This window comes from Lissotriton helveticus, chromosome 3_1 (assembly GCF_964261635.1).
Source record: "Lissotriton helveticus chromosome 3_1, aLisHel1.1, whole genome shotgun sequence".
NCBI classification, from domain to species: domain Eukaryota; kingdom Metazoa; phylum Chordata; class Amphibia; order Caudata; family Salamandridae; genus Lissotriton; species Lissotriton helveticus.
Genome location: NC_136061.1, coordinates 1,347,850,080 through 1,347,874,869, shown reverse-complemented (window position 1 = coordinate 1,347,874,869; position 24,790 = coordinate 1,347,850,080). Strand labels below are relative to the sequence as shown.

At 43.2% G+C, this 24,790-nt stretch overlaps 1 protein-coding gene across 3 annotated transcripts in view; it reads right to left on the bottom strand.

The window, feature by feature from the left end:
• Nucleotides 1-24,790, bottom strand: part of LOC144824974 (ATP-dependent RNA helicase DDX25-like) — a 2,510,053-nt gene that overhangs the window by 1,632,084 nt on the left and 853,179 nt on the right. The gene's annotated exons all lie outside the window — the stretch shown is intronic.

The window sequence follows — 24,790 nt, the reverse complement described above, 5'->3', positions numbered from 1 at the left end:
GCTCTATGAAGTCCAACTGGAGTCGGGTAAATGGTCCTGCTGCTTTTCCAATTCGTCCCCAACTAACTGTCTTTCTGCCTGGATTCTGCTGCTGGCAGGTAACGCACCTCTGGCAAAGACTTCCTGCAATGACCTTGAACGTTGAGTGATACCATGACTGCTTGAAGAGCCTGATCATTGCATCTCTTCCAACATGTGCAATTCCATGGTATACCCTTGCCATATGGGATAGTAAATTATCTGGCATGACTGGTCTTTTGTCTAAATAGACCCACACTTCGTCCTCTGCTCTCTGTCTGCAGCCTGAATTTTTCCAGATTTCTTTTTCCTCATCACTTGCTTCCTCCGTTAACTGCTTAATCTCATCCCAAGTTTCAAATGAAGAAGAGAACATATGATGGCAATTGGTATTTCCTCTTTCCATCCCTCTGTTTAGGGCCACTAAATTTCTTGCACGGAAACGTGCTACTTGATCCGCGTATCGTTTGCCCTTCGTCACATAGTCATCTCCTGACTTATGTGCGGAACATTTGACCACTGCAATCCTTTTGGGCAATTGTAACGCATCCAATAAATTTTTTTACAGTTGTGCTGTTCCTTATAGGGGAGCCTGAAGAAGCCAGAAATACCCTTTGCATCCATAGCCTGCCAAAATCGTGGACAACCCCAAAACCATATTGACTATCAGTAAATATGTGTACCCTCAGGCTTTTGGCAATTTTGCACGCTCTAATCAGAGCCATCAATTCAGCAATTTGGGATGAGTTTACCCCTTTCAGACAGGATGCTTCTAAAACTTCTGCTATGGTGCAAACTGCATGATCTGCATCCTCTCTCACTTCCTCACAATACAAGTTTGGCAAGAGGGTTGCCGTATTCACAGTTGTGCGCCTCACGTCACATTTTCAGCAGCAAAAATTCCCCTCCATACCTAGTCAGCAGACTATAGGTCATATACTGCATCCTGGTACGTGCCAAAAGGATCTCAACAAATGTGGCACCTATACCTTGACAGGATGTCCCATCACAATCTCTTCACTCTGTTCCAGACTCCCGCAAGTAGCAACTACTGCTTTCAAACAGCCTGTCAACGCTGCGGCTACAGAATCCAAAGTAGCAGAAAAATATGCTACTGGTTGTCGTGTCATTCCATGTTTTTGAGTTAGAACTGAAAGTGCACACCCCTCTCTTTCACAGCAGTATAATGCAAATTCCTTTGCATAATCTGGCATTCCCAACACAGATGCTCGACAAAGACTGTTTTGCAGTTTAGTAAAAGCTTTGATACTTTCGTCATCCAGAACAAATGGATCTTTCACATCTTTTCGCGTCAACCTCTGTAGAGGTTTTGCAATCAGTGAGAAACCACTGATCCACTGCCTACAGTATCCAACCATTCCCAAAAATATTTGGACTTCTTTCCGAGTGGTAGGTGGGCTGATTTGTTTAATTAAACTAATTCTTTCAGAAGTCACCTTTCTGACTTTTTTCTATTTTGTGTCCCAGGTACTGGACTTCCTGTTTACAAAATTGCAATTTTGCTGGGGACACTTGGTGTCCTCACTCTGCTAAGTGGTTCAGTAAGGCAATGGTATCGGTTACACATGCCTCTTGTGTCTTTGATGCCACCAATAGGTCATCAATGTACTGAACCAAGACTGAATTTTCTGGCATAATCAGAGTCTTCAAACACTTTTTCAGGATCTGATTAAAAATTGAAGGACTCACTGTGTACCCTTGAGGAACTCGGTAACATGCCAAAACACAAACAAATACTGGCTTTCCGGGTGTAAAGGAATCGAGAAGAATGCTTGACACAAATCAATCACTGTGTACCATTCGGCATCACAGGGAATCTCATACAGGATTACTGCTGGATTTGGCACTACTGGACAACAGGGTAATACAATTTTATTAATTTTTCTTAAATCCTGCACTATTCTGTAATTTCCACTAAGCTTCTTAATACCTATACTAGGCGAATTACAAGGACTGCTCGATATTTCTTTGAGAAATTCCTTGTTCAATCATTTGATCAATCACAGGAGTGACTCCTGCAATTACTTCTGGGCTCATTTTGTATTGAGGTGTGTTTGGATATATGGCACCCTTTTTCACTCTAATCTGAATTGATCTACATTTGTCATTAGGCCAATTTCGTTTTCTGTAAAATCCCATACATCTGACCTTACTGTACTTTTTAACCCTTCGGGCAAGTTCTCTTCTGTGAGAAATGAAAACAACTCATCCACTTCTGTCCCTTGCTTCGCTAACATCATTTTAAATGAGACATCCACGTCAGGTGTCTGAAATGCAATACCATCTGGTGTACAATAGGTGGTACAATTCATCTTGCACAATAAATGTCTTCCCAAGAGATTTTCCTGACTCCAGTCACATATCACAAAGCGATACATGTCTCTGAAACTCCCGATATCAACTTCTATTGGATTTTTGACTAGTGTTCTAATATGTTTATTCGAGACTCATACAACTTGGATAGTTTCCCGAGAGGGGTAGGTTTGGAATTTCTGCTGCTCTCACAGTAGAACAGGTAGCACCTGTGTCCACTAGGAATGTAATATCATTACCTTCCACTTTTCCGTCAACAAATGGACCGGACTGATTAACCGCTAAGGGTGCGCCAAGTAAGCACACTTCCTCCCCTATCGGGCACCGTCTTTGAGATGAGCCTGAATCACTCATTGCACTGCAACCAGTATTGCGGAACCATTTGCACATTTTGATTCTTACCAACTCAGTCACCTCCGTGAAATCTGATATTCGCACTGTACCTCTGTACCTAAGCATTCACATTATTTGGCATAGGAGCTTGTGGCACCTGTAACTGTAGAGTACTTACCTGCTGCTGCTGTTGATTCACACCCACCTCATTCGGCATCTGTGGAACTCAATTTTGATTTACCCCATTATTCTTTTGAGCACTTCTACACTTGTTTTTCCAATGTCCCTACTTTCCGCACGCATGGCAAGGACATTTCTTCTTAGTCTCTTCTCTACTCATCTAACCTCTACCTCCACTAGGTACTTGACCATTTTGATCATTCATCTGATAACCTGTTTGAGAACCACTGTTTACTTCTTGCTGCTCTGCTATTTTCACTTGTGCCCATATCATTTTCTAACTTTTAATGCCTCGAATCGATATTGTCACTACAATACTTCGCATACCTCAAGATTTCATCAATTGTTTTGCCCTGCCAACAGATCAAATGCTGCTGGATCATGTTACTAATCTCTGGTTTCAATCCATACACAAAATGTCCCATATCCATGTCTCCAACATTCTCAAACCTGTTGTACTGTTTAAATACCTGCAACAACCTTTCATAGTAGGAATGTACTGACTCCTTTGGCTCTTGGGTGGTTCTGTCAACCTTAACCCAATCTGTTTCCTTAGGGGAAAATTTTCCTTTTAAAAATGTGATTACCGGATTATACTTTCTCATTACCTCGTCTGAAGGTGCACCTGTTTTAAAATCTCTAGGATATTCCTCTTTTGGCCAATCAACAGTGATCTTATACTCTGTCCACAAATCAGCTGGGACGACAATTTCAAACAGACCATCTAAATCTTTAACAAAACCTTTGAAACTTCCAAAAACCTCTCTACCTGTTTGTACCACTCGACCAGTTTCTCTCTTAACCTGGGAAAATAATTAGTAAAGGATAATATATCCGGTCTCGTCCACGTGAAGTGCACAAATCCTCCACCTCGTACCTCTCTCATCGGACACGCCCTTTCAGCTTGCTCTTTCTCTCTCAACGGTAACATCGATGCTCCCTTTCCAGTTGCCTCTTCTTTCTTTTTCATCCATCTACGTTTCCACCATTCTACATCGCCCCATTTCTTCAAAATATTAATCAATTCCTTTAGCTGCAACCTTTTTCATGACACATTCAAACTTTCCAAATCATTTTCAGTAAAAGCCAGTCTGTATGATTTCTGTAACACCGTTGACTTTTCTATGTCTACTCCATATTCACTAGCAACCTCTGCTATTTTCTCATGAAGATTTCTTGCGCTCCAAGTAATACTTTTACACCAATTCAACAGCTCCTCATCGCAGTAAATCCCTAGTCTGTCTTGACCTATTGTACCAATAATCATCTCTTCCAGATTTACTTTCAATTGGCTCCCATTTATACTCTGTGGTTGCAGTTTTGGCTTTTTCATTCCCTTTATCCAATCATTTATTTCCTCTGGAGAAGGTCCTGTTGAACTCCTGTCGCTGGAATAACATTTGGCCCTATTCTCCTTGGATCTATTTGAATACTTCTCCTAGGGGTTTCTGTTATCTCACAGACCAGAAGATCTAATAATGTAGTATTTGTATCGGCCTGTTCATCCTCATCCGCTACCATCACTATTCCACTCCTGCCACCACTCCTTGGAACGGCCAACGTATGTACTTTTGATATCTTCTGTTTTTCGCCATATAATGGGACTGCAGGACCAATTGTTACCGGTAACGTAAGTGCTTCTACATTTTTAGACTTAGCTGATTTATTTTCTGGATCTGCTCTACTTTTGCCTTGTTTAATATGTCCATTTCCTTTTCTCGTACTACTCTAGCTATTTCTGTAATCTGTTGAGTTAATGGGTTTCCCATTTGTGGGGCACTTAGTCACCTCACCTGAACTTTCTTGACATGGTGGAGGTCTTCTGGTCATAATGTCCTCTAACAACTCATCAGAATCGTTCAGATCATAAACTTGAAGTTTCTATAAAATATTTTCCCTTTACATTTGCTTCCTGCCTGATCTTCAGCAAATAATACTGGGTACAAACCCTCAGTTATCACAGCTCTCCTCCAACTTTTCATTTTATCTTCCCTTCTCTGAAAAGGATATCTACTTTATCTAGTTGTTACATCTCTGCATCTTCTACCACCTTGATATTTCTCTCTTTCAAATGCTTCTACTGCCCATTCCTCTATCACTTCATACTGTGTAGGTCTTGGATTTGGCTCTAGTGAACTCATTCGATTTCTCAAATTCTGTGAAATCCTTATAATAAATGAACCATGATGTAGGAAAGCTATATCACCATCATCCTTTGTATATTTCACCCAATTCTCTAACCAAGTACACGTACAGTATCCTCGCTCCAACATCATACAGGCAGCTAGCGTCATTGGGTGGTGGAATAGGAATTCCCTCTCTAGTCACTATTGGTTTGTCCTTTTTAAAGAAATTCTTGATTTTCCTAACCAACTTCATTTCCCCGACTTTTTATGTTAATGTACCTTACCAAAACAAACGAGGATAACTTTTCTTAATTCTACTTATTCTATTTGTCAGTCCTCGTGCAATACTATAGCAACTCACACAACTGTCCAATCAATGCTCTCTACGTACCTGCTATCTCAACCAATACCAGCGAGGCTCACACAAATCGACCAATCAGAGCTTACTTCGCGCTCGCTGCCTGACCAATGCAGTATTACTCCTGCTACTGACCCTCCCATTACAAAATATGACAGCAATTTATTTCGGAGTTTTCTTAATCAGAATACTTGTTAGAAACAATATAAAACATTGCTACCTGGTCTGTTCCACTAAATAAAGAGATAATCTTCACTTTTATACGAGATTCTTTCACTTCGAGTAGAACACCAACCAGCGCTATTTTACACCTAAACAAGCTACAAGTGGACTTGGTACTCCTCTAGGTATAATGCCAAAGTTCCACAAGAAGACTTTACTTAAAGAGGTCTTGTTAATCCCCTGGGGATAAGCCCAGAGATTCTGAAGTGGACCCTTCGCTATTTCAAACACGTACAAAATTGTCCCTAAATATAACACCTACAGCCTTCCGCCGTACAGTATTATAACAAAGTACTTCTGCAGTGTGATTTCTTTATCCACACTTTTCTTCTGCCTACTTCAGGCTAAATTTCCTTCCCGGGACTTCCTCAGGTTACTTTGTCCCTGTACTTCTAGACAACATTGAACAAGACGCTGACTTTCATGTTAAGAACATATAATTAATGATCAAATAGTTATTACCAAACTAATCAATAATAACCATCAATCTGCTACCAGAAAACTGATCCAGCGCTACACTTTCAGGGATCGATACTCATTGATTATTTCATACAAATGGTCCATATACATTCACCCAAATCACATATCCTTGGTGTGCTTGGGGTCAAGTTTTTAATGACGTAAAAATAGTTTCCTTCACTGATTTCTGTTTAAGATTTCTAAATATATATATTTTTGAGCTAAAAAAAATAAATATATATATATATATATATCACGAGTTGCACGGAATTCCATCGCGCACGCAGGTCAAAACAACACAAAGGAGGCCATTCGTTAAGTCAAAATAACCTGGTGTATTGTAGTCATAAACCAAACGTGACACGTTTCGTGCTTCCCAGAGCGCTTGTTCACACAATTTGGATAAATAAAGTTCCTCCTTTTAACAACACTCGCATTGTTCTCAACAATGAACATTGAAAGCGGACTGTAGTGCAACTTTGAGCGCCATTATTTACTGTACAAACTCGTAAATAGTAAATGTTGTTTTGACCTGAGTGCTCGATGGAATTCCGTGCAACTCGTGATAATTGATACCGGTTGCTCTGCCGGCAACGAGCCACCCCTGTAAAGTCGAGGGACCTCCCCTTAGGAGCACCTTGCTTGTGGATGGATATATATATATATATATATATATATATATATATATATATATATATATATATATATACACATATACAAGCGGAATACCATAAAAGACTATCAAAATGGAGAAACAAAGCTATGTTGACTGACGAGGAATACAAATTTCATCCAACAATTCCACTCATATACTTTATTCCATAAGTCCATAAAGATATGGAGAACCCCCCTGGCAGACCTATCATCTCGGCCAGGGGTGGCCTGTTGGAGAAAACATCAGTCTATATAGACTATTTTTTGCAAGGGGCGGTAAAATCACTAGAGTCCTATGTTCAGGACACTGGGGACTTTCTGTTCAAGTTACAAGCAGTAGAGTGGAAGGAAGGCTATTGGATGCTAGCCTTGGATGTTTCAGCATTGTATACAAGCATACTACATGAAGATGGCATGGCGGAGGTAGAACACTATTTATCTCAACGTGAGGAACAGTTCAAGGACCATACTGCTAAGTTATTAGAAATGCTTAAAACATGTCTAAACAATAATGTATTCATGTACAACTACTTGATATACCGTCAGCTACAGGGAGTCGCTATGGGGGCCAGTTTCTCCCCAAGCTACGCATGTTTACACATGGGAGCTTGGGAGGAACTGGTCCGCAAAACACAATGTAGTGAAGAGATGAAAACTAACATCATTGCCTGGTATCGTTATATAGACGATCTGTTTGTAGTGTGGCAGGGGGACAGAGAGTCAGCTGAGAAATTTGTCAGGGCCATCAATGTCAACAGGCTCAACCTTAAATTTACGGTCACCATGAGCCAGAAGAGTGTTACTTTTTTGGACACTGAAGTGTAGATTAACAATGGTATGATAGAAACTAGGCTATTCAGAAAGAAAACGTCCGGAAACACAATTTTGCATGTGGCTAGTGCCCACCCTCACCATCTTATTGCTAGTATTCCTTTTGGTGAGATGTTGCGCTTACGAAGAGTAAGTCGCACTGAGGTAGTATTAGGAGAGGCGCAAGCATCAAGTAAGAACAGATTCTTGCAGCGTGGGTATTCTGAAGCAGTGATTGATAAAGCCATTATAAAGTCACGAATGAGGAAGAGATAGGATCTATTGGATAAATATGATCATTCCATCACCAGTAATCTGGTGTCTGATGAAGTCCCTGAATTACAAAATGAGTTCAGAATTATTATAGGGTTTAATAAACAACATCGTGCTTTAGATCGCATTTTCAATCGTAATTGGCCTACTCTGAAAAGTAATCCAATTATAGGCCTAACACTGCCACGCAGGGCTACTCTTACCTTCAATCGAGCACCTTCTATGAGGGACTGTCTTGTTGATACGAACCACGAAATCATGGAGAAGACGACCTGGTTGCAAACTAATGGCGGATTTTTCAAATGTAAAGTATGTCAATCTTGCACACACGGGGTCAATACTAAAACATACAAAGATGGTTTCAGTGATAGAAAGCACAAAATTGATAAGGTTTTAACATGCAAAACAGAATATGCTATTTATGTACTTCAGTGTCCTTGCACACTCAGGTATGTGGGTAGCACCAAGTTGGAGGTACATAAACGCGTTCTGCAACACTTGAGGGCAATTTCAAACCAGGATAATACTTACCCGGTTGCGCGCCATTTTAAGGAGGCGCATCAGAGCAATAACAGAGAACTAACATTCTTTGTTATTGATGCTGTACCAGCAAGTAGGCGTGGAGGCAACAGGGAGGTTGCGCTTCGCAGATTAGAAACAAAGTATATACGCCGCCTAGATTCCAAGGCCCCTGGGGTCTTCATGTCACTGAAGATCTACATACCATTTTAGGATAAGTTTTTGATCAAATGCTCGTATTCATATTACAATTCTTGTTGGATATCAGATGGATACTGTAAATTCCTGTACATATATGAATTTGGTTTATTCAATGATTTTTAAATGTTTTTTATCATTTTGAAGTCATGATTTAAATCATCTTATGTACTATTTATCTTATGGAGTTTTTAGCAATATTATCAAGTTTTATAACTGTGGATTGCTATGCTTTGCACTGTATTATACATATTTAAAATGTGACTCAGAAAATCTTGCTACTATCTGAACCTAGGCACGGTTGCACTTTAATTTGCTGTATTCTAAAATGCTTCACCTGCATATTCCATGAGCATACTGAAAAGTAAAGTAGTACTCATGTTCGTTGCCAATAATTGATTATTGGTTTACGAGTTTTAGGGGTTTGGGGCGTGACTGGGCCCACTCAATATAGATTTGTATTGAGAACTGCTGCTTCCCAGTTTTTAAACATTCATCACATTCAGTGGTGTTACACTATTAAAGCACTTTGCACCTTTTTTGGTATTTTTTTGCACTCCCTTTTTTTGCACAGATGCAGGGACCTGCAGCGGATATTTGGTACTGTACATTTAGGACAGGACTATTGGGGATTGATCCCGTTATTTTCTAACCGAGCAGTTCTACGCATACATGTTTTCTGCAGGTTAAACACATAGGTTGTACCCAAGATTGATTACATTGTACAGAGAACAATCTATGCCTGTTATACATGAAGCGGCGTTATTTGCACATTTATGTGAGAGATTTGAATATACACATTCAGCCACATGAGATATATCTGGACATTCAACCTAATATAGTGATTCCAGATTAATACCAAGTCAGGACACTTGATATTGTATCTTTTGTAAAATATTAACAGTGCATAGTAAGGTGATTTGATTAATTTCTGTACCATGGAGCAACACCAAGAACGATTACGTATACAAAATGAATGTTAAAACATTTTATATGGATATGTTTGGTGCTATGTAGTCTGTTTACCCTGTCTATGCTATCTCCAGTATCACGTGCAAGGGGTTTTGTGACCTACAAAAGGGTGGGTGCAATGTTTTCACGTTGTCATGTGAACAAGGCTCAGGGTAGAGCCGAAACGTTATGGCGACTAGCACGCAAATTAACAAATAAAGAATTGCGCTGGAACGGAGGTCCATGTCTGATGTTTGGGGCAGGCGCTAGAAGTGAGCAGCCTCGACGGAGAAATGGAAACTGTGGATATATATATATATATATATATATATATATATATATTACCTACTGGCGGTCGCCAGTAGGTATATATAGTTAGGATTTTTTCTCTATGGGTTTTTTGAAAATTCTATGTCTAATAACTTTGGCGTTTGTGGACGGAATTGGCTGAAATTTTCAGGAAAATGGCACATTTTGTTTCTGAGCAGCCCTTGAAAATTTGGGGGGGGTTCGTCAAGGGGGGGCCGAGAAAAAAGGGGGGTCCCAAAACGCGTTTTTCCCATGTTAATTTCCATAGGGCGGTTGGCCTCACTTTTAGCCCGAACGGCTGAATGGATTTGCACGAAACTTGGCAAAATTGTAGGGACTGGTAGCCCGATGTGCCTTTTGTAGGTCTCAATATATGTGCTCCAGTGGATTTTGAGAAATTAACGTTTAAAAAAAGATATATATCTGTAAGCGCGGACCAGGCAGCGCTCTGGTTCGCGGACTTTTCGCGCAACGGAGCTTTGTGAAGCGAAGCTGATTGGTTCTCCGGCGTCTGTCAACATTCCAAACAGTCCGTAGCGGCCGCCATCTTGTCTCTCGGTAGGATCGAGAGACAAGAGGAGGTCAAAACAAAGGGGGAAATAACTATAAGGGGGCATAGTAGATCCTCGCTGACCCCCTAGGTTTGATGTGGAGGTTTTAAAAGGGCCCCGCGGGGCAAAAAAAAATAATAATAATAATAATCGAACGGCTGAATGGATTTGCACGAAACTTGGCAAAATTGTAGGGACTGGTAGCCCGATGTGCCTTTGCTAGGTCTCAATATATGTGCTTCAGTGGATTTTGAGAAATTAACGTTCAAAAAAAGATATATATCTGTAACAGCGCACCGCTTCGCGTACTTTTCGCGTTACGGAGCTTTGGGAAGCGAAGCTGATTGGCTCTCCGGTGTCTGTAAACATTCCAAACAGTACGTAGCGGCCGCCATCTTGTCTCTCGGTAGGATCGAGAGACAAGAGGAGGCCAAAGCGAAGGGGCAAATGACCATAAGGGGGCATAGTAGATCCTCGCTGACCCCCTAGGTTTGATGTGGAGGTTTTAAAAGGGCCCCGCGGGGCAAAAAAAAAAAAAAATAATAATAATCGAACGGCTGATGACCATAAGGGGGCATAGTAGATCCTCGCTGACCCCCTAGGTTTGATGTGGAGGTTTTAAAAGGGCCCCGCGGGGCAAAAAAAAAAAATAATAATAATCGAACGGCTGAATGGATTTGCACGAAACTTGGTAAAATATTAGGGACTGGTAGCCCGATGTGCCTTTGCTATGTCTCAATATATGTGCTTCAGTGCATTTTGAGAAATTAACGTTCAAAAACAAGATATATATCTGTAACAGCGCTCCGCTTCGCGGAGATAAAATTATATCTGTATTACCTAGCTGTTGCTAACACCAGTTAGCGACGGCTAGTAGGAGATAGCGACCATCTTGGGTCCCACTTTGCATGTGAGTGATATTTATCACTAATGACATGCAAAGTGGGCATGCCAAGATGTTAGCGACTGGAAACAGTCGCTAACATCGCTATCTCCTATTATCAACTTTTGGAAATATTCGAGATAAGCGCGAATATCTCCAAAAAGTAACAGCTGCCCTGAGCAGTTCTTAGCCATGTTATCCAATGGGAGGTGGATAACATGGCTAAGAGCATTAGCTCGGTAATGCATGAATATCGCGGAGTTTTCAGCGATATTAATGCATTGCGCTCGTTTTTTATCGTATTTGCGATAAACCTTGATAATAGCAAGGTTTATCTGCGATAATTTCTGACGGTAAAAAAATCTTTGCAATGCATCGTTAGGGATAAATATCGCTTAACTTTGGTAATATGCCCCAACGTCTGTTAACGTTCGATTCGAAGGAAATCAGGAATTGTTGAAAAACATTGTGTGCGCCATCTTGTCTTTTTTCAAATGCCACACTTTTGTCGTGCACGGCAGCCATTTTAGATGCCTTGACCAGATCCACTCTGTGCACGCTGTCGATCCTTAGCATGGCTCCCCACCCTCGCAAGCATCTCCCCCAGGCAGTGGTCACCCCCGCTCTCTGTTTTATGCATGGGTAATAAACCTCCCCCCATCTGCGCTGTTCTTCCCTGAGAATCACACCCTGTGCCCGCCCGACACCTCCCTTTCGCCCTATTCACTACCGCACCCTCTGACACTCCTTTTCCTCTGTGTCCGATTGTCCAGGCCGGTCCTAGGCTATCAGCTAGCCCTGCAGATGTAGTTTATGGCCACAGCTGTAAAGAATCACCCGTCTTCAAAGGAGTTATAGTAGATCAAGGCCCACACTCGATGAGATCCGTCACAGCAGAAGCGTTGCTATTATCTGAAAACCATCCTGTATTGTGATTGGGGAGGGGACCGAGCGTGAAGCGGAAGATTCCAGGGATGACTCTTTGTACATCAAAGTTTTTACAATTATGTGTCACATTAAAAATATATAGCACTCCGACAAAGTAGTAAGATTATAAAACTTTAATAATTTATAAATATATACAAGAAAACAAAAATAGTAATAACATATAAACATTTTTAGAGAAAAACAACGAAGTAGCGGTCGGCTGTGCGAATAGTCCCAACGCAGCACAACGTCCAGATTTCCGGCGTGGGGCGTCGCGGGGGGTGGGTCATCAGTAGCAAACTGTTGTGCGAATAGTTCCAAGGCAGCAGAACGCGCCGAAATCTAGATGACACGAAAGTGATGTCTAGTAAGTTGCCACCCAGCAAATAACGGCGTGGGGCGTCGCGGGGGGTGGGTCATCAGTAGCAAACTGTTGTGCGAATAGTTCCAAGGCAGCAGAACGATGGCACCAAGGTGATGTCCAGTAAGTTGCCGCACTGGTTTTGGTATCCTACAATGCTGCTCCGAATAACGGCGTGGAGCGCCCCGGGGGAGGCGGCGTGAACGGGCCTCTCCAGGTGGAGTCTCATCTGTTTTAGTGGGGCGCCCCTTTACCGTTTCAGTTGCCATTCCGTCCGCTTTTGGTCCACTGTGTCAAAATCCGCCATTCAGCTGAGTTGCGCCCACTCTTGCGGTGCAGCGATAGGCGGCTGTCACAGGACTCTCAAAATGGCGGCAGGCTGTTTCCTTTTTGGGCCTGGTCCACTGAAATGGCCCTGGGACACCTTGGAAATCGGACGCTTGTCTGCTAGGTCTTGGACCCCATTCTCGAAAGCGTCCCCTCCGCCTTGAGAATTCATCAAAAGTTTTGGGGGCCCCGAGTCCTGCAGGCTTCTGGTGGGGAGCGGCTGCCATGATTGCTCGCGGAATGACCACGACGGAGCTACGAGATGGTGGTGCTCTCATGGTGACGCCAGTTTAGTCTGAAACATCCAGAAACAAGGTGGGGCTTTCATCGTTTGGGGGAAAAAAAAAGTTTTCATCCAATGAAAAGTGTTGTTTTTAGGTCATATGATCAAGCCTTCCATCATTAGGAAACCAAAAGTAAAATGAACCAATGAAAAGTTTTATAAACAAGTCACATGACCTGTTATGCGGCATAGGGTATAAAATGCGGAGAAAATACGTTGGCACGTGAGGCGGCGTCAGTAGCGGACCGATGTGCGAATAGGCCGAAGGCAATACAACGCGCTAAGATCCGGATGGCACCGAGGTGGTGTCATAGTTGAGAGTTCTGAGCAGCGGTTGTAACACTGTCTGAAGCTTATTTGCAGCTGCTGCAGCTTCACTACGCGCCAAGATCCGGATGGCACCGAGGTGGTGTGTAGGAAGTTGCCGCACTGGTGTGGCCATCCTACAATGCTGAAAGTCGGCGTGGGGCGCCCCGTTGGCCTGTGAGTTTGCGTCAGTAGCGGACCGATGTGCGAATAGGCCGAAGGCAGCACAACGCGCCAAGATCCGGATGGCACCGAGGTGGTGTCTAGTAAGTTGTCGCACTTCTGTGGCCATCCTACAATGTTGAAAGTCGGCGTGGGGCGCCCCGTTGGCCTGTGAGATGGTGTCAGTAGCGGACTGATGTGTGAATGGGGCCAAAGGCAGCGCAACAATATTTTCTACTATATTTCCGGAGTAGAAGACACCACAAGGCGCTGAGATGCCAAGATCCGGATGGCACCGAGGTGGTGTGTAGCAAGTTGCCGCACTGGTGTGGCCATCCTACAATGCTGAAAGTCGGCGTGGGGCGCCCCGTTGGCCTGTGAGATGGCGTCAGTAGCAGACCGATGTGCGAATAGGCCGAAGGCAGCACAACAATATTTTCTGACTGACACCACAAGGCGCTGAGATGCCAAGATCCGGATGGCACCGAGGTGATGTCTAAGTTGCGGACTGATGTGCGAATGGGGCCAAAGGCAGCGTAACAATATTTTTTGTATGGAAGATACCACTAGGCGTTGAGATGCCAAGATTCAGATGGCACTGAGGTGATGTCTAGCAAGTTGGTGTGGTCATCCTACAATGCTGAAACTCGGCGTGGGTCGCCCCATTAGCCTGTGAGATGGCGTCAGTAGCGGACCGATGTGCGAATAGGCCGAAGGCAGCACAACGCGCCAAGATCCGGATGTCACCGTGGTGGTTTCATAGTTGAGAGGCACTTCATCTGCAGTGGGGCGCCGAGATCCGGATGGCACCGAGGTGATGTCTAGCAAGTTGCTGTACTGGTGTGGTCATCCTACAATGCTGAAACTCGGCGTGGGTCGCCCCATTAGCCTGTGAGATGGCGTCAGTAGCGGACCGATGTGCGAATAGGCCGAAGGCAGCACAACGCGCCAAGATCCGGATGTCACCGTGGTGGTTTCATAGTTGAGAGGCACTTCATCTGCAGTGGGGCGCCGAGATCCGGATGGCACCGAGGTGATGTCTAGCAAGTTGCTGTACTTGTGTGGTCATCCTACAATGCTGAAACTCGGCGTGGGTCGCCCCATTAGCCTGTGAGATAGCTGTTCTTTGGATTTGGGCCTGGTCCACCAAAATGGCCCTGGGACACCTTAGAACTCGGACGCTCGATTTTTTTTTCCTTTCCTGTACATGCAAAAAAAGGTAAATGCCCGGTACGTTACACGCTTCATCTGCCACGATGAACTCTCCAGAGGAACCGAAAAAAAATATAGTTGTGGTAACTATACCATGCATCGTCATATGGAGAGGTGGCACCAATTAATTATAGTGCTGGAGGAGAACCCCTGACCTGCTAGTACATTCATCAAAGAAGTGGCACTGAGAGCTTCAGAGGCAAGGGAAACGGTCCCAAATATTTAGAAGAACTTTGGAAAGATTAAAATGACATGTTTAGATTGTGGCAAATTAATTTCATGTGGACAGATGAGTGTTACTCTAATAAATACAGCATATGAACATCATCATAGTCGATGGTTGGTAGAGACATTTTGACTATATCCTGGACCTGCCCGTCCTCGCCCAAAATGGCGCCAGAATAAATGGGACTCGTAACTCCTTGTTGTGTACTGGTTGCAGAACCTTGAAATCACGAGATACGTATGCAGTTTTGAAGCACATGGCGGGCGGGGACGAGAATTGATTGAATATTTCGACATCCCTATTGATATTAAGTTCTGATGTGTTATTGATTACTGTACTGTTGAAAGTTCGAATTAACGTCACCCATGGTACTTGCCCGCAAATGTATATCTAGATAATTTTATTGTAACTGGCCCTGTCGTATTTTAATTATAAAATGTACGTCCACCGATTCCGTAACTGTTAGACACCTTAGTTCTTGCAACCTAATGGCCCGCCCGTTACGTTCCTCTACAGTGTAAATGTCTATTCATCATATACGATTACAGTTTGCTCCGTGGCCGGCCCACGTGGTTATAGGCTCGTATTTGTATAATGAAATTTTCACAATAAAGGTTTTTAAAAGAAAACATGGTAGTAGTATATACATTGGTAAAGTTTTTAATAATAGTCACTGTTTTAGAATCATTAAAAGGCAAGTGAAATAAAGCAGACCAATTACATGAAGGGTAAAAGGTATAATACGAAGGAACGCAGTAAAGATAAATGGTCAAGGGCTGTTGTGTTTTCTATTCCTGCAACATAAAGTGATCGATAAGAATCTCATATTCAGGCGTATCGGCGACTAAGACAGCAGGTCGACCCTCTTTTGCTCAACGGCTCCGTCATGGGACGAAGAAACGCTCTTTTTCTCGAAAAAAGAATATATTTTACTTGCAGGACAGTTGTAAAATTTCCGGGAAAGTACATTAGCCTGGAACATTATAACATATATTTAAGAAAAAATAATGTTCGGAAGTAATGAAAAGCGTAATTTTTAGGTCATATGACCAAGCCATTCATCATTACAATAAGAAAAGTAAAATGAACCAATGAAAAGTTTTATTAACAAGTCACATGACTTGTTATGCTTACGTTACGCGCTGCGCGCCCCGGATGACTTCCGGATGCGCTAACGCGGCGCGTCATATGACGCATTACGCGACAACGCAGGTACAGAATATAGTCAAAATGTCTCCACCAACCAGCGGTCGGAACACAACCCCTTTCAGCAGGCTAAATAGTTCTGTTAAATGACAACAGAAGGGACAGGCAACAAGAACCATCAGTCAAAGAGGGGAGGGCTAGTTCTTCTCTACCGGGTTACATTGGGGCGCTACCGGAACTGATCGAATTGGTAGTCTACAGTGTTTCTGGATGTTTCAGACTGAAGCTGGGGTTAGCATGAGAGCAGCACCATTTCGTAGCTCCGTCGTGGTCATTCCGCAACCAATCATGGCAGCCGTTCTTTATCGTTATTTTGGGCGGGGTGGGTGGCGGAGCCAAGCTGTTTTGCAGCCATCATTGTGTGGAGTTCAGTTCATCTCACTAGTTTTGTATTTGTCATGAGGGGTTGTTCCTAATGTTTCTATTTTAGCGAGGTCAAAAAGAGATCCCATTAGTGGCCTACTGATTTTGCTCGATTCCTTTTCTTTTTTTTTACACGATTTTTCGTTATCTGCAAAGACTAAACAGAGTATTGCGACTCTGTGTTTGTTTGTAAATAGAGAATGAACCAAAGAGAACTAATTCTAAAACAGTAAATACTTGGATAACAATGAATCAAATGGAGAGAGAAGCAGGCACGACGGATTACAATGGGGGCAAAGACCTGCGTTAACTACCTTTCACTATCTGCAAAGAGAGAGTACTCCTAATAGAAATGAGGGGGGGGGGGCACCATTCAAAGCAGATCAGTGTGCATAAACACGAAAATGTTTTCACTTACCACGTACTTGACATTCGACAGCTTATGATATTTGCTATTAAAAAACCATTGAAATTCACTGAAAAAACCATAGGTTATAGACCATATATAGTTAGGAATTAGCATTTACAAAACCTTGAAAATTCACTGAAAAAAACATAGGTTATAGACCATATATAGTTAGGAATTAGTATTTAAAAAACCTTATTTTACTCACACAAAACCATTGAAATTCCATATATAGTTAGTTGCACTAACTATATATCGCGCACCTGCAATCCACTGCTGATGATGTCACATATTACATCATTCATGACATGGTCAGTGACATCACTGATGACATCACTGATGACATCTCAAATGACATCACTGATGACATCACTAATGACATCTCATTTGACATCATTCTTGTGCTAATACGATAAACCTCTTCAGACTCTAATATAATCTTAGATACACTCAGTGTATACAGACACTCACACACTTCCACTCATCCATGGAGTTACTCACACACCCAGTCAGTCATGCAAAGAAACAATCTCATCTCCATTTCTTCAACTATACAGTTAAACACACCTTACTTATTGAAACATATACTAACACATATTTACTCTCTTATACAATCCCTGATACAAGTTCACAATGATCGATACAACCACTCACTCATTCGGTGGCTCTCATGCACAGTTATTTATATATGCCAACTCTCACATGTACTGTGTTTTACATATGTACTTACTATGACATGTAGCATTGAGATATCCATTTACTCATCAATACACTCATGCACACAGTCAACTGCCCATGTAGCTGTTTCCACATGCACTCTTGAACTCATACACCTAGTGAATAAACTGTTCACACATCTATGCATAGAGTCACACACCTTTCAGCCACCCCCACACAAACTCAATCTCCCATAGAAATACTTGGGCAAGCAATTAATAACACATATAGCCTCTCGTATAGCTAATGATCAACACATGCAGCAGTTTACAGAACAACAGACATAATGATGCACAAATTAAGACAGTTTAGTCACTAACCCATGCATTCAGTGAGACACATTTAATCACTCACTCATACAGTCAGTCACGCACCTACTAAATCCTTCATCCAGACACTTATACATCCACTCATTCTTCAATATGTAAGATATATTTTAACTTTACAGAAACATACAGTCACTGGATGTTGTCATCAGTGATGTCATCAGTGATGTCATTTGAGATGTCATCAGTGATGTCATCAGTGATGTCACTGACCATGTCATGAATGATGTAATATGTGACATCATCAGCAGTGGATTGCAGGTGCGCGATATATAGTTAGTGCAACTAACTATATATGGAATTTCAATGGTTTTGTGTGAGTAAAATAAGGTTTTTTAAATGCTAATTCCTAACTATATATGGTCTATAACCTATGGTTTTTTCAGTGAATATATATATATATATATATATATATATATATATATATATATATATATATCAACACTCTTTCCTCTCGGTCGACGGACCAAGTAGTTGATGGTAATAATAGTACAATCTAACTATCTATCTAGCTAAATAATCCCAGATTCTCAGTATGCCTAATAAAGTTTTTCTCAAGTTTTTTGTGAATAGTCAATGCTCATCGCATACAGGTTACAATGCAACCAAAGAATCCCACAAAGGAAAGAAAACAATCAACAAAATGGAAACAGTGTCATTCTCATCATCAACGATCTGATATGCACATGAAGGCGTGGATAGATGGAGAGACAAAAGTTTCAGCAATATAATAATGCAAAACTATACATATGACTGAGTGGATAGATGGAGACAAATGTTTCAGAGACAAAAATATGTTTGAAAATATTTATGCATAGTAAGAGTCACAAATAATACAAACTCAAAGGATCTGTGAAATATCACCTGCCTTGCCAAGGAGATGGGGAAGTCCCCTGAAATAGAATCGGGGAACAAAATTTCTAAGAATCAGGACAGGGACAGCTAGGCCTCTCGGGAAACCAATGGACAGCGACAAAATCAACCCTCTGTCCTCTGCACTCACCTGTGCCAAGCTAAGCCCCCCCAAAAAACACATCCCCAAAAGCACCCCAGTTATACCCTAAAACCTACATTTCCAACCCATATTAGTTGAAACAATTCACAGGGTCTGACTTTCTATTGGTCAGTTTTGGGAGGTGGTGCATCACACCACCCTGACTCCATTCACAAATTCACATGTTCATTGCTCTACATCCTTTCTCATTGCATAGTACTTGACTCATTTATTCAATTTAGCATTTGTTAAAGTACATAATTTTCTCATAAGGTTCACTTCCGCGGAAGAAGTCTTCGGTCCCAAGGTCAGTCTCATCTTTTGGCAGGCAAACAATGTTCTTTGAGTTGCATAACCTAACCTTGGACTTTGTGCCTCTTCTGATGCACTCAGAATTTCTGTCTGTTCTGTCAGGTCATTCTGTCTTATTTTTCCAGTCCCTCATCTATCCGGCCAACTTAAGAAAAACTTCAGGCCTTTTTGGCTCACTATGGCAAATGAAACATATACATTCATTAATTACATAGAAAGGCACCTTTTCACTGTTTACCTCCCACCTTTGCACAATCCTATGTTAATATATTTCCTAGCAAAGGCAGCATTATTCATTATTTATTTAAGCAAAATGCAAGATGCGAAATGCAGCTCAGACATACACTAATTTTGTTTCTTTTGAAACGCAAATGCGGCCTAGTTCTTTCATGCATTAGTGCATAGGGCACACATGCACAAAGCGCTTTTCCTATGTTCATGTGATTTGCATGTTAATTTTTCCACTGCACGGTATTAGTATATATTAAGGGGTGGTGTTAATCCGAGCAGGTTTCTTTTTGGAAAATCCTGCTCCGTTCCAGGCCATGGAGGAGCTGCATGTCAGTGTCTCCTGTACTCGCCGAGGCCCCTTCACTGTATATCCTGATTTCCAGAGCCCACTAGACTCGCAATGAGGGGGTCCCCTCTAGTGACATTGGGGGTACCTTCAGAACCTGGGCGTGTCCGTATGATAGATATTTGTCGACTGTAGAAGGGCCTGCAGAGACGATCGAGCGGCCAAGATGGCAACCACCCGGCAATAGTATGGATGTTCGGAGGGGAGCTGACAAGGAAACCGGAGCAGCAGTAGGCTGTAACGAAGACGCATAGGGGGGCCAAGGGCTGGGAGCAACGTGCTGATGTACCCTGTCAGGGCTCTGACTGTGAGGGGGCAGACCTGGCCCACACTGTTTATTACGAGCATGGCCAGGAAGCCCGAAAAGGCAGCCTCGCGTTGAACGCTGTAGGCCTATGGAGAACAGGGGTGGCTGGGGCTGTGGAGCAGGCAAAACCGCCCGGTGGCAATACAGCTGCAAGGAGTGGAGCCTACCTCAGAGGCACCTTTCGTGTAGGGCCGAGCTAGAAACCAATAGACTCTCAACGCCACAGAGGTAAGGTAAGCAGACCCGATTCCATAACGGCGAGAGTGGTGAGCAACTCTCAGGGGAGAGGGAGAGCCTGATTGGGTTGCCATCATATCAGGATGAGTGGCCCAAACGGACATTTTACTGATAGGGGTGTCCCCTGACTGAAGCACATGGGCCTGCCGCCGCCATAGGACCAGGCCGGCCTAAACAACTTTTATGAAGAGAAAGTGATTGCTGCAGTGGAAGCCAAGGCCTATGCACTATATGGGGTGCAGGCGGACAGCTGACTAGCCGAGGGCTTTCCGCTTAACGGAGTGTCAGCTCTGATACGGCAAGTAGGGAACTTGCCCTGAGGAGCCAGACTGTTAGCTTCCCACCAAGAGGTCATTGGTGCACGGTGGGGTGACAGCAGGACATCGCACAATGTGCACAAGAAGCCACACATGGCAGCAATAGAGACAGAAATCAGCTGCTGGGGGGTGGGGATTCGCAGGTTGGGGGAGTGAAAGCTGCATTGAGTAGCGGAAGACTGCTTAACTCTGAGGTGCGGTGTGATGCTGCGCAAGGGAATAGACTGAACTAATATGATAATTGCATGACTTCAGACAGGAGGTGCAACTGTTGTAAACGTATCTAGGACCCTATTTAAATATTCCCGATTCATGCCCTTATGTGGTTATATCAAATCATATCCTTAAAAGCATAAGAATCATACCCATATTAAGTCATAGCCAGTGCAGTCCAAATACGGCAAGGCTACTCCCATAGACTCCTAGAAAGTACAACGCGTTCTTAAAACAAACCAAGCCTCCAGCAGCCCGGGAATTCCCCCTGCTTCTGTATTGATTTGTCCTAGAATTCCTGGAGTCCTGAAAGACCTGCGAGTTCTTAGTGACGTCTTATGTCCAACCTTACGTCAAACTCGGCACCTTCCAGGTATACATATACCAGCATCTGCCTTAGCAAAACACACGGTGGTTTGGAGCAGATAGGTTATCTACTTGCCAGACGCCCTGCTGAAACAAGTGCCGAAGGAAGCCGACCCTCCCATTGACGTACTGAGAGAGACGCTGTCTTTTCTCCTGCCGAGAAATCCAGCTCCAGTGTTTTCCGGTCACCCTCGCGGGTTGCTGGGAGATCGAGTCCTTATAAAGAGATACAAGACCTCCTTCATTATATAACCAAGGTACGGAGCTGATTAGACCCTTAGAGAATTCTTGATTCAGATTCTTGGCAAAAACTATCTTAACTCAAACTACATCTCATTTACTCCGTCCCATGTACTAGGCTTAGGTTAGGTACACCGGGGTAGGCGTATTTTAGAAGCACCAGTTGAGTACGTTTAGTCAACTTTTATCATTGTATGTATTTTATACGTTTTAAGTATCTTATGGCTTAGAAAAAATATAAATGCTTTTACAGTATTATTTCATAATACTCCTTTTACTGTACACACTTTACTTTATGACAAGTATTGCAATTGTGGCAATTCACTTCTCTTGCATGAGAAAGAAGACTGCTCAATAAATAACCACTTTTATTGATAACGCCCGACTCTATTTCTCTGTATGCCTGGTGAAACTAAGCATGCACGATGGACTGAGTGAAATAGCTATCTATTGTTTCCGCGACTCTGGAGATATACTCCTTGTTCTAGGGGAGCAAAGTTGTCATGTTTATGCGGTTGTCAGAAACTAATCCCTTCTTGTGAATTCGAGAAAGCTTCTAGTGACCTCTGAGCTAGCTGGCATTCATATTTAAGTCTAACATATTCAATAGAGACCTATTCGACCTCAGTCCTACGTCTAAACTATCGTTTATGTTATTCCAATGTGCAGAGCCTATTGGGAATATAGGAACTACACTACATGGCGCCCAACGTTTGGTAAGGTGATAATTTAACGCTAGATACTAAAGTAACTCAGTCGTGCTTTTCACACAGACCCCTTTTCCCTTAAAAACTCCAATAGACGTCTGGAGTGGGTAAAAGGTTAATATCCACCAGAACTTAGTAGGAAGAGATTCCTATGCATTAGTTTTTGGTTTAGTCAACGTTGAAGGATACAGTGTTCCAAAATATTGTGCACCTAATCTTGGTTTCCTTGAAACTTGCTCTGCAAAACTCTCAGTCAGTAAAATGACGGGAGATGAAGACGGAAGAGAGGCTTTCGCAACTCAACTTTTAGCGGAAGACAAAAGTCTCCAACTAAATGACCCGGATGCAATACTGATCCCGGTGAATATAAGGAAAACTATAACTATGAAACTTATAGAAAATGGAGTATCATCAAGAAATGAAATGAAAGACAACTTATATTGCGCAACTAAAACCCGGAGGCATCAAGGCGCCTAACAGACAAAAGTCTTCAAAAAAGGCAGAGACAAAAACTACAGGTAGGCTTTGGCAAAAAGACGAGTCTTCAAAGCCTTTTTGAAGGCTTGCATAGTGGGCAGAGACTTAATTTCATCCGGTAGGGTGTTCCACCATTTTGGCGCAAGACTCGAGAAGGCTCTTGCCCCCCACTTAGCTCTACGAATGCGAGGTACTCGTAGCAGAGACTTCTTAGCCGAACGTAAATTTCTGTAAGGGCTGTAAGGGACCAAAAGGTCTCCTATTCCTCCCGGCCTATTTCTCGCCAGGGCTCCGTATATCAGGCAGAGAGTTTTGAAAAGGATCCTATCCTCCATCGGAAGCCAATGAAGGAGTTTCCTAGCAGCGGTGGCTGATGAACGTCTGGGCAGGTCTAAAACAAACCTTGCTGCGGCGTTCTGGACCATTTGTAAACGCTGCAGCAGGCATTTATTGATCTCTGCATACAACGCATTACAATAGTCCAATCTCGACCCTATAAGGGCTACAACGACTTGCTTTCTCGCTTGCAAGGACAGGTAGTGTTTGATCTTCCTAAGAATGTTAATAACACCCCAGCAGGTAGCGATTGTTCTGTTCACCTGCTGCTGCATGCTAAGCGATGGGTCGATCAGGACTCCCAAATTCTTAGCCAGGTCCGTAGGTACTGGGCAGACTCCCAACGAGGTGGGCCACCATTCCGCCGACCATATCTCCTTCTTTCCGCCGAACACCAGAATCTCTGTCTTCTCGCCGTTAAGCCTCAATGAATTGCTAATCATCCATTGGGCGACTGCCTCCATGCATAGTCTAAAATTGGAGGCAGTCAGGGTGACAGAATGGGCGAGAGACACCAGGATCTGGGTGTCGTCGGCATAGGAGACTACCTCCATCCCAAAAGATCTAATAAGCCTGGCCAGTGGGGTTACATAGATGTTGAAGAGGGTCGGACTTAATGCCGACCCCTGAGGAACCCCACAGTGCACGGGAAGGGATGGAGATAGAAACTCACCCAGCTTGACTTTCTGTTCTCTCCGATCATGAAAGGAGGTGAGTTGGCTGAGTGCAGACCCCTCCACCCCTATCTCCCTCAGTCGAGATGTTAATACCGAGGGAGAGAGGGTGTCAAACGCAGCAGTGAGATCCAGGAAGATGAGCCGGGTAGTCTGGCCCTTATCCACTCTAGTGCGGATGTTGTCAAGCACAATGGTAAGGGCAGACTCCGTACTATGCCCCCTCCTGAAACCATGCTGTGAATGATCAAAGAGATCGGAGTTTTCCAGGAAGGCTGAGAGATGCTGGTTCAGATGTATTTCCAGCATTTTCGCTGGGGCTGGGAGCAGGGAAATGGGGCGAAATCTTTTTAACACCCCCGGATCCAGCGTGGGTTTTTTCAGCAGTGGTTTCACCACTGCCCTCTTCCACTGCGATGGAAAAATCCCATCCCTCATCGCCCTGTTCATAATCTCCAAGAGTGGCGGCAACAGAGTCTCCTTGCACTGCTTTAGGAGCTTGAAAGGGCAGGGGTCTAGCGGGGAGCCCGACTTGATCCTGCTAAGAAGATTCTCCAGGTCTAAAAGAGAAAGGGGAGGAAAACTACACAGATTGCCCTGACAGGAAACCTCAGCCACCAATAAGGGGGGGGATAAAAGAGGAGGGGAAATGGATAAGGAAGACTTCTGCAGCTCTAACGCAGTATAAATATCCCCAATTTTTGATTGAAAAAATTGGGCAATGTCGTTGCAGAGCTGTTGAGACCCAATGACGGGGTCAGGCATCTGCAGGGAGGTAAGAGAGTCAACGATTTTAAAAAGCTCTTTCGGGGAGGACAGGGAGGTGGTAAGAGTTGTAAAATAATCCCGCTTGATTCTAATAACCTCCGCCTTATACCTCCTCAATAATGTTTTATGAGCTACTTTGTCCTTGAGATGCCAGGAGGCCTGCCAGAGGCGTTCCTGTCTCCTGACTCCCTGCCTAAGAAGCCTTAGCGACTCAGAATACCAGGGGGCCGACGGCCTCTTCCTGGCGCAATAACGCAGAGAGGCC